Here is an 11,390-nt window from a genome sequence, read left to right as displayed (position 1 = left end):
GACTCATGCCCCCGAGAGCAATGTTTCGACTGTGACCTACCTCCGGGACCGTCACTTAAGTATCCAAATAAGAACGGTAGCCATTCACTTTAATCCAATAAGATCGGCGCCTGAGAGCAATGCTCGACTGTGTGACCTTACTCTCCATTCGTTACTTTGTATCCAAATAAGAAATCTAGTAGCCATTCTGGCTCTCTTAATCCAAGATCACGCCCGAGAGCAATGCTCGACCGTGGACCTTACCTCCGATCAGTCACTTAAGTATCCAAATAAGCCGGGCGCCCGAGAGCAATGCTCGTCTTAATTGTGACCTTATCTAATTTACACAAATCAGCCCGTAGAGCCATGCTCACTGTGGCAAACCCATAAATATCTTATTACATGTCCATGATCATTACCGGCAAGACGGTCCTGATAACCATCAAAGCAAGATGTTCTACAAGCCACATTTCCCAATTGCAATCATCATATAATAAATATCATTATCCTATTGAACTCCAACACATATCAAAATAAAGATTAAAGATTTAAGATTAAACAACGTGCAATTTGTGAGGGAAAAATAACGCTTTGTCTTATTATAACATACTAATAATAATATTTATATTATTTCAAATATTAATAATCAAGTAAAATCATTTATTTTGCGATACTAATAATCATATTAAGCACAAATTCTAAATAGCATATTAAAATCGGACTAGCAATAGCGCAAAGATTAAATGACTTCAACTCACAGACGATTGCCCACAACCGCCTCCTACGCCTTGTGGAGCCAAGGAAGGCTGAATTATCTAATAACAAAGGACATACAATTAATAGACATTCGAAAATTCTTCCTAAACTTAGACCCTAAGGTCGACCGCCTAGAATTAAATTGGACCGAGATTCTCACGAAATTTGATGTAATCTCCCCAAATTACGGATATTTACCCCCCGTGAAATGGGTCCAGGACCTGCCAAAAACATATCAAACATGCCGGAATTTAATAAATGTGGAGTCACACAAGAATCGACATGGTATTTTCCCGACTCCAAAACACCACAATCCAAACAATTTAATTTGATTTATTTTTGAACTACCCAACACAAGCAATTAATAGCCTCAATAACATTCTAATATTATAAACAAAATTTTTGTAGTCTAAAATAAAATTATACCGAGTTAAAATTAAAATATTCCGCCATTCTAAAACACTGTCCGAAGTCGGCCCGATAACAAAGTTGATCGTCGAATTCATACACCGAGCGCCTACGCTTTTTCCTCAATATATTTTGGGAGTCCAAGCCGATTTGACTATTTCGCATGTCATACCAAAATTATTTATGTAGAGTTTTTCTTTATTGTGTTAAAGAGAAAATGGGATGGATGAAGTGATGATTATTTCCCATGATCGACGTACGAACAAACCGAAGCGCTTTTATTTCTCTTTGAATTTATTAAAAGAGAATTCAAGCCGAAACCGATCCATCTCCCATTCTAATTAAATTGTGTTTAATTCATTTGTATCCGCACGCGATTTATCATTGGTTTTGATAAATTATTGATTAACCACTAAAAACCTGACTGCCGCCGAAAACCTGACGGGCCCGCAAGGCGTCGCCGACAATCCTGACGGCCCGCCTGCCGCGCCGCCGAAAATCCTGACGGGCCCGCCTGCTGCGTCCCGAAAATCCTGACGGGCCCGCCTGCCGCGTCGCCGAAAAATCCTGACGGGCCCGTAGGCGAGAAATCCTTGCGTGCCAGCGCCCATCGGCCCCGTGATATAATCGGTATCCTTGCGCACGGGCCTGTTGGCATAAAATCCTCGCCTGCCAGCCCCCATTGCCGAGGCAGCGCGCCCATCGGGCCCGGTGGCGAGAATCTCGCACGCCAGGCAGCCACTGCCAGCGAGCCCGTCTGGCCAGTTGGCGAGGAATCCTCGCGGCAGCCCCCAATTGCCGAGGCAGCGCGCCCATCGGGCCAGTTGGCGAGAATCTCGCACGCCAGGCAGCCACTGCTGGCGAGCCAGCGCGCCCGTCTGCCCAGTTGGCGAGGAACTCGCGCCCGACCCCTTGCCGAATAAGCGCGCCCATCGGGCCCGTTGGCGAGAATCCTCGCAGGCCAGGCAGCCACCGCTGGCTAGCCAGCGCGCCCTGTCGGGCCAGTTGGCGAGGAATCCTCGCGTGGCAGCCCCCCAATTGCCGAGGCAGCGCGCCCATCGGGCCAGTTGGCGAGAATCCTCGCACGCCAGGCAGCCACTGCTGGCGAGCCAGCGCGCCCGTCGGGCCAGTTGGCGAGAAATCCTCGAGTGCCAGCCAGCCATTGCCGAGGCAGCGCGCCCATCGGGCCCGTTGGCGAGAATCCTCGCAGGCGCGGGCCCGTTGGCAGCGCATCCTCGCAGCCTAGCGCGCGCGCTGGCAGGGCATCCTCGCAGCCAGCGCGCGCGCTGGCAGCGCATCCTCGCAGCCCAGCGCGCGCGCTGGCAGCGCATCCTCGCAGCCTCAGCGCGCGCTGGCAGCGCATCTCCGCAGGCGCGGGCCCGTTGGCAGCGCATCCTCGCAGCTCCATCGTTCGCTGGGCGTGCCAGACGGGGGCAACAATCCTCGCCTATGAACCTCTTTGGCGAGAAATCACCGCGTGAACCTCTTTGCTAGTTTTCGGCCTGCATGTGGCACTCCGCCACCACCACATTTGATGCCCATAGCCTTTTCCTAACAATCTATCAGCCCCAATATGTTCTAGGAAGCCCGAAAGGTTGTAAAATTCTTATGAAATCAAGAGGATCATTGATTGCTAAGTTTGCTACTTGGTTGTCTATCGTAGCCCGACCACCACATGCAAAGTAGCCATTTAAGCCAATATCTTACAAGTTGAGCGTGCACTTTTAAAGAAAATGTACCAATGATAACTCCAATAATTTTGACATATCTTTATACCCTACACAAAAATGGTGATTTTTGATGTCAATTCTATTTTTATGAATTTCAATTTTTAATATTTAAAAATAAAAATATACTAAATGTGCTCTAAATTTTTTAAAATTTTGTGGTGGTATATTATATTATTCTTAACATATGCAAAATCAAATTAAAATTCCTTGAAATGAATTTTTAAGGGGGTGGATGGTGGAATATATGATGTCTCCTCCCGACAGACTTCAACATGCTTCTTAGCCTCTTTAGGGGTGCAGTATGCCTCACCCCTCTGGGGGGGCTGGGGAGCCTGGGCACGGGGGCATGTCTGGGCTGCAAGATAGGCATCGGTATCCACAGAATTGGCCCGCAAACACCCCAGCCCCTCCGCCCTGTCCCGGATGTCTAAAATTTCCGGACACGGTGGGCTCCACCGGGCCCATTTTCTAAAAATTCAAAATGGAGCATGGGCATCGCCTTGCTTTAGGCATACATGGGCTTTATTTCTTACTGTAGTGAGGCATCGAGGTGTTGTAGCCTATAATAGCCCCACGGAACTGACGCGGCCCGAATATGAATTGACGGAATTTTACGCGGCCGATGGCCGTAGAGGGCGAGGCCGAGACATGGATGGAAGATCCAACTAAAGCCGCTGGGGCCCAACCCCATGCAAGAGCGTGCTAATAGGTTGTCAACGACGCGGGCGATGCATTGTCATAAGATGCCCAAACCAAGCAATAGTCAACCTTGCAGATGCCCACGCATGAGGCGCCGTCCCTTCGGCCGAGGCACACATTCTGGATCTGCCTCGCATGGGCACACAAGCTCGATCTTGCCGACGATGCAGCTCTTGCACGGACGTATGCTTATGTTAAGGCCGGAGATGATCTCCGAGCTCGGGCGGTTATTAGGCAGATGTTGCACCGCGAGGGCATGTCATTCAATTGTATTGCCTGAGCTCGTGTCGCGGAAGCTTATGCGCACTCCCTGCTGCGAGGAGTTTGGATCCGGCCGATGATACATTTCTTGCATGGGCTCGGCTTGTGTTGAGGCTAGACGAGCCGCAGTGTCGGGCCCTATGCACGTAGTTTTGATCCTTCCGACGATGCAAATCTTGCACCCGCGATGCTTATGTTAAGGCCGGAGAGAAGCTCTAAGCCTGGGCGTGTTATTAGGCGATGTTGCACTGAGAGGGCATGTCATTCAATTGTATTGCCTGACCTCGTGTCGCAGAAGCTTATGCGCACTCCCCGCTGCAAGGAGTTTGGATCCGGCCGATGATACATGTCTAGCTCTGGGCTTGTGCTTATGTTGAGGCTTGAGATGAGCTACATGCTCGGGCGCCATATAGGGCTCATGATGTTGCATTATGAGGGCATGTCATTCAACTGTATTGCCCGAGGTGGTGGACGGAAGCTCTTGCACGGAGTTTGTATCCCGCCGACGATGCGATCTTGCTCGCACATGCTTATGTTAAGGCCGGAGATGATCTCCGAGCTTGGGCGTGTTATTAGCGGGTGTTGCACTGAGAGGGCATGTCATTCAATTGTATTGCCTGACCTTGTGTGGCGAAGCTTATGCGCATTCCCCGCTGCGAGGAGTTTGATCCGTCATGATACATGTCTAGCATGGGCCTGTGCTTGTGTTGAGGCTTGAGATGAGCGCTGTGCTCCAACGTGCTAATGATCGGATGTTGCACTGAGGGCAATGTCATTCGGCTGTATTGCTTGAGGTGGTGGGCGAAAGTTCTTAGCACGGAGTTCGTGATCCCACCGACGTATGCAAATCTTGCACGGGCGCATGCTTATGTTAAGGCCGGAGCTGATCTCAAGCTTGGGCGTGTTATTAGCGATGTTGCACTGAGAGGGCATGTCATTCAATTGTATTGCCTGACCTTGTGGCCGAAGCTTATGCGCACTCCCTGTTGCGAGGAGTTTGGATCTGGTCGATGATACATTTCTAGCAGGCGTCTGTGCTTTTGTTGAGGCCGGACACGGGCCGTTGGTGGAAATTTGGATGTTTTGACGGGCACCGGTGGCATGTGGGCTATCTTTATGCCGAGGCCGGAGACGATCTCAGGCTTGGGGTGAAATGATGTGGATGTTCCACTGCAAAGGCATGTCATTGTTGTGTTACTGGAGCTATGTGGGACGGAAGCTTATAAAACCCTTCTTGGTTGGGGCTTGATTCGGCCGACGATGCACGCTTTTCTGTGAATCCTTAAACTCTTCGCACCCAAATGGGGGCAGCTGTTTCATTCGGTGTTTCGGCACGCTTGACGGGCATAACATGCTTGTTGGGGCTGTAGTTCACTGATTGGAATTGTTGCTCATTGTACGTGGTGGTGCATGAGTCGTATCACGATCGTTTGGGTAGGCAGGCCTGTGCTCGCGATCGAATTGCTTCCCGCGATCCTTCACCCCAGCCCAAGTGAATGTTTTGTATGGGCAAATGTCGGGTTCCCGTGTTGCATACCCACACTAGTGGAATTCAATGATGTTGCCGTCCCATATTTCGCCTTGTGCCTCCTTCGGGGCATCGCGTGAACATTGTAGCGACTGTGTTCCAAACATGCTGTTTCGGCCGTTGTGGCCCATGGACTGTCGCTCGTGCTATCGGATGCGAATGCTACGCGGGCGGAGGGCGAAATCATCCCATTAGCCCATTGTTTCCTAAATATGAACGACGGACGCCTCGCTTCGAGCCTTAAGCACATTGCATTGTCGATTGTTGGGGCTTCGTGCGGGCAAACATGTCGCTAAGGAATGCTACCCGGCTGATCCCGCCAGAGTCATATGCTTGTCTCAAAGATTAAGCCATGCATGTAAGTATGAACTAATTCGACCGTGAAACCGCGAATGGCCCATTAAATCAGCTATAGTTTGTTCGATGGTATCCGCTACTCTGATAACCGTAGTAATTCTAGAGCTAATACGCAACAAACCCCACTCGGAAGGGATGCATTTATTAGATAAAGGTCGACGCGGCCTGCCCGCTGCTCCGATGATTCATGATAATTGACGGATCGACGGCCTTAGCGCCGCGACGCATCATTCAAATTTCGCCCTATCAACTTCGATGGTAGGATAGAGGCCTACCATGGTGTGACGGGTGACGGAGAATTAGGGTTCGATTCTAGAGGGAGCCCGAGAAACGCTACCACATCCAAGGAAGGCGCAGCGCGAAATTACCCAACTCACACGGGAGGTAGTGATAATAAATAACAATACCGGCCTTTGAGTCCGGTAATTGGAATGAGTACAATCTAAATCCCTTAACGAGATCCACTTGAGGGCAAGTCTGGTGCCAGCAGCCGCGAATTCCAGCTCCAATAGCGATATTTAAGTTGTTGCAGCTAAAAGCTCGTAGTTGACCTTGGGTTGGTCGACCGGTCCGCCTAGCGGTGTGCACCTGTCGCCTCGTCCCTTCTGCCGGCGATGCGCTCCTGGCCTTAACTGGCCGGGTCAGCCTCCGGCCGTTACTTTGAAGAAATTAGAGTGCTCAGCAAGCCTACGCCCGTATACATTAGCATGGGATAACATCATAGGATTTCGTCCTATTCGCTGGCCTTCGGATCGGAGTAATGATTAACAGGATGTCGGGGCATTCGATTTCATAGTCGAGGTGAAATTTTGGATTTATGAAAGACGAATAACCGCGAAAGCATTTGCCAAGGATGTTTTCATTAATCAAGAACGAAAGTCGGGGCTCAAGACGATCGATACCGCCCTAGTCTCAACTATAAACGAGCCACTGTGGATCGGCGATGTTGCTTTTAGACTCACGACCTTATGAGAAATCAAAGTCTTGGGTTCCGGGGAGTATGGTCGCAAGGCCAAACTTAAAGGAATTGACTAAGGGCACCACCAGGAGTGGAGCCCGCGCTTAATTTGACTCAACACGGGAAACTTACCAGTCCGTATAGTAAGGATTGACAGACCGAGAGCTCTTCTGATTCTACGGGTGGTGGTGCATGGCCGCTCTTAGCTGGTGGAGCGATTTGTCCGGTTAATTCCGTTAACGAACGTAGACCTCACCGCTAATTAGCTATGGAGGTATCCTCCGCCAGCTCTTAGAGGGACTATGGCCTCTAGCCAAGGAAGTTTGAGGCACACAGTCCGTGATGCCCTTAGATGTTCGGGTCGACGCGCGCTACACCGATGTATTCAACGTAGTCTATAGCCTCGGCCGACAGCCCGTGTAATCTTTGAAATTTCATCGGATGGGATAGATCATTGCAATTGTTGGTCTTCAACGTAGGAATTCCTAGTAAGCGCGAGTCATCAGCTCGCGTTGACTACGCCCCCGCCCTTTGTACACACCGCCCGCCGCCCTACCGATTGAATGGTCCGTGAAGTGTTCGATCGCGGCGACGGGCGGTTTCCGCCGGCGACGCCGCGAGAAGTCCACCCAACCTTATCATTTAGAGGAAGGAGAAGTCGAATAAGGTTTCCGAGGTGAACCCGCTAAGGATCATTGTCAAACCCGCCCTGCAGAACGACCCCGCGAACATGTTTGCTTATTGCAGGGGAGCGGGGTCGCCATGCCCCCAACCCCCGATGTCGGCGAGAGGGGTGGGTGGGCCTTTGCCCTCATCTCGCCGTCGGCCGTACACCAACCCCGGCGCAGGACGCGCCAAGGAAAATTAAATGAAAAGAGCACGCTGCTGTAGGCCTCGGAAACGATGCGCCTTAGGCACGCGTCGCCTCTTTCGAGAACCATAACGACTTCTAACGGATATCTCGGCTCGCATCGATGAAGAACGCAGCAAATGCTATACTTGGTGGAATTGCGAATCCCGTGAATCATCGAGTTTTTGAACGCAGTTGCGCCTAAGCCTTTCGGCCGAGGGCACGCCTGCCTGGGTGTCACGTAATCGCCGCCCCCAACCCTTTCGATACATCGAGAGGGGGCGGATTATGGCCTCCCGTGCGCCTCGTGCATGCGGTTGGCCTAAAATTGAGTCCCCGGCCACTATCGCCACGGCAATCGGTGGTTGTAAGACTCTCCGAACCGCCGCGCGCTCGTCTGCCAAGAGGGAACCCTCGAGACCCCGATGCTGCCGTAAAGGGCATGCTCCAACTGCGACCCCAGGTCAAAGGGATTACCCACTGAGTTTAAGCATATCAATAAGCCGGAGGAAAAGAACTTACCAGATTCCCTAGTAACGCGAGCTAACCGGAATAGCCCAGCTTGAGAATCGGGCGCCTCGGCTCGAATTGTAGTCTGGAGAAGGCCTCACGGCGGACCGGGCCCAAGTCCCCTGGAAGGGGCGCCAGAGAGGGTGAGAGCCCTGTCGTGCCCGGACCCTGTCGCACCACGAGGCGCTCGCCTACGAGTCGGGTTGTTTGGGAATGCACCAAACGGGCGTAAATTCCGCCCAAGGCTAAATACGCGAGACCGACAGCTAACAAGTACCGCGAGGGAAAGATGAAAAGGACTTTGAAAAGAGAGTCAAAGAGGCTTGAAATTGTCGGAGGGAAGCGGATGGGGCCGGCCATGCCCCCGGCCGGATGTGGAACGGCCAAAGCCGGTCCGCCGATCGGCTCGGGTGCGGACCGACGCGGATTGCAGCGGCGGCCCAAGCCCAGGCTTTTGATACGCCTGCGGAGATGCCGTCGCATCGATTGTGGATCGCAGCGCGCGCCGTCACGGCGTGCTTCGGCACCTGCGCGCCCGGGCGTCGGCCACGGGTTTCCATTCGGCCCGTCTTGAAACACGGACCAAGGAGTCCGACATGTGCGAGTCAACGCGAGTAAACCCGTAAGGCGAAGGAAGCCGACCGGCGGGATCCCTCGTGGGTTGCACCGCCGACCGACCTTGATCTTCCGAGAAGGGTTCGAGTGAGAGCATGTCTGTCGGGACCAAAGATGGTGAACTATGCCCGAGCGGGGCGGCCAGAGGAAACTCGTGGAGGCCCGCAGCGACACCGACGCAAATCGCTCGTCCGACTTGCATAGGGCGAAAGACTAATCAACTGCCTAGTAGCCGGTTCCTCCGAAGTTTCCTCAGGATAGCTGGAGCTCGGACGAGTTCTACTCGTAAAGCCAATGATTAGAGGTATCGGGGCGAACGCCTCACCTATTCTCAAACTTTAAATAGGTAGGACGGCACGGCCGCTTCGCTGAGCCGCCACGGAATCGAGAGCCCAAGGGCCATTTTGGTAAGCGAACTGGCGATGCGGGATGAACCGGCCGGGTTACGCCCAACCGCGCGCTAACCTAGAACCCACAAAGGGTGTTGGTCGACAAGACAGCAGGACGGTGGTCATGGAAGTCAACCGCTAAGGAGTGTAACAACTCACCCGCCAATCAACTAGCCCCGAAATGGATGGCGCTAAGCGCGCGACCTATACCCGGCCACGGGCAAGAGCCAGCCCCGATGAGTAGGAGGGCGCGGCCGCTGCAAAACCCAGGGCGCGAGCCCGCGAGCGGCCGCCGGCAGATCTCGGTGGTAGTAGCAACATTCAAATGAGAACTTTGAAGGCCAAGAGGGAAAGGTTCCATGAACGACTTGCACATGGGTTAGTCGATCCTAAGAGACGGGGAAGCCCGTCCGACAGCGTCAGCGCGCGAACTTCGAAAGGGAATCGGGTTAAAATTCCCGAACCGGACGGGCGGCCGACGGCAACGTTAGGAGTCCGGAGACGTCGGCGGGGCCTCGGAAGAGTTATCTTTCTGCTTAATGCCCGCCTACCCCGGAAACGACTCACGGAGGTAGGTCCACGGCCGAAGAGCACCGCACGTCGCTACGGTGTCCGGCAGCCCCGGCCGCCCATGAAAACCGGAGGACCGAGTGCCATCCACGCCTTGGCCGACTCATAACCGCATCAGTCTCCAAGGTGAATGCCTCCGGCCAATGGAACAATGTAGGCAAGGGAAGTCGCAAATGGATCCGTAATCTCGGAAAAGGATTGGCTCTGAGGGCTGGGCCTGGGGTCCCAGTCCCGAACCCGTCGGCCGTCGGCGGACTGCTCGAGCTGCTCCCGCGGCGAGAGCGGGTCGCCGCGTGTCGGCCGGGGACGGACTGGGAACGGCCTCTTCGGGGCCTTCCCGGCCGAACAGTCGACTCAGAACTGCACGGACAAGGGAATCCGACCGCTTAATTAAAACAAAGCATTGCGATGGTTCCCGCGGATGCTCACGCAATGTGATTTCTGCCTGCTCCAATGTCAAAGGAAGAAATTCAACCAAGCGCCGTAAACGGCCGGAGTAACTATGACTCTTAAGGTAGCCAAATGCCCCGCCATCTAATTAGTGACGCGTATGAATGGATTAACGAGATTCCCACTGTCCCTGCCTACTATCCAAATAAACCACAGCCAAGGAACGGGCTTGGCGAATCACGGGAAAGAAGACCCCGCTGAGCTTGACTCTAGTCCGACTTTGTGAAATGACTTGAGAGGTGTAGGATAAGGGAGCCTTAACCGCCACGGAAATACCACTACTTTTAACGTTATTTTACTTATTCCGTGATCGGAGGGCGGGCTACGCCTCTTTGGACCCAAGGTCGCTTCGCGGCCGATCCGGCCAAGACATTGTCAGGTGGGAGTTTGGCTGGGCGGCACATCCGTTAAAAGATAACGCAGTGTCCTAAGATGAGCTCAACGAGAACAAATCTCGTGTGGAACAAAAGGGTAAAAGCTCGCTTGATTCTGATTTCCAGACGAATACGAACCGTGAAAGCGTGGCCTATCGATCCTTTAGACCTTCTGAATTTGAAGCTAGAGGTGTCGGGTGTTACCACAGGGATAACTGGCTTGTGGCAGCCAAGCGCTCATAGCGACGCTGCTTTTTGATCCTTCGATGTCGGCCTTCCTATCACTGTGAAGCAGAATTCACCAAGTGTTGGATTGTTCACCCACCAATAGGAACGGAGCTCGGGTTTAGACCGTCGTGAGACAGTTAGTTTTACCCTACCATGATTGTGTCGCAATGGTAATTCAACCTAGTACGAGAGGAACTGCTGATTCGCATAATTGGTCATCGCGCTTGGTTGAAAAGCCAGTGGCGCTGGTTACCGTGCGCTCGGATTATGACCGAACGCCTCTAAGTCAGAATCCGCCAGAAGCGACGCGTTGTCCGCCGCTTCGCTTGCCGACTAGCAGAGGGCCTCCGCCCCAAAGGCACGTGGTCGTTGGTTAAGCCCTCGCGGCGGACGAGCCGCGCGGGCCGCCTTGAATTACAATTTCCACCGCCATGGACTGAACTTTGCAGACGACTTAAATACGCTGACGGGTATTGTAGTGGCGAGTGGCCTTGCCGCCACGCATCCACCGAGATTCAGCCTTCGCCGCCCGATTCGCCCCTCCTCCTCCCCACACGCAAAATCAAAACCAATTTATTCTTAAAAACGGCCTGAGGTTCCACGCCCAAGGTCCAAGAATCCCCAAGTCCCAAGAATCCCCAAGTCCCAAGTCCCAAAATCCTAGGTAATTCCACAAACTCACGGACTTGAGAACGATCTAAGTTCTATTATAGCCTACATGCAAGTCC

The 11,390-nt window shown here is 52.8% G+C and overlaps 2 pseudogenes; both read left to right on the top strand.

The window, feature by feature from the left end:
• The first annotated feature begins 7,617 nt into the window (after positions 1 to 7,617).
• LOC125368864 lies at positions 7,618 to 7,766 on the top strand (annotated as a pseudogene).
• Positions 7,767 to 7,980: 214 nt separating this feature from the next.
• On the top strand, positions 7,981 to 11,200 carry LOC125368889 (annotated as a pseudogene).
• The last annotated feature ends 190 nt before the right edge of the window (positions 11,201 to 11,390 follow it).

Source organism: Ricinus communis, unplaced genomic scaffold (assembly GCF_019578655.1).
Source record: "Ricinus communis isolate WT05 ecotype wild-type unplaced genomic scaffold, ASM1957865v1 Ctg21, whole genome shotgun sequence".
In the NCBI taxonomy this organism is placed as follows: domain Eukaryota; kingdom Viridiplantae; phylum Streptophyta; class Magnoliopsida; order Malpighiales; family Euphorbiaceae; genus Ricinus; species Ricinus communis.
The sequence above is the reverse complement of the archived record's forward strand: the minus strand, read 5'-3'. Positions and strand labels throughout refer to the sequence as shown.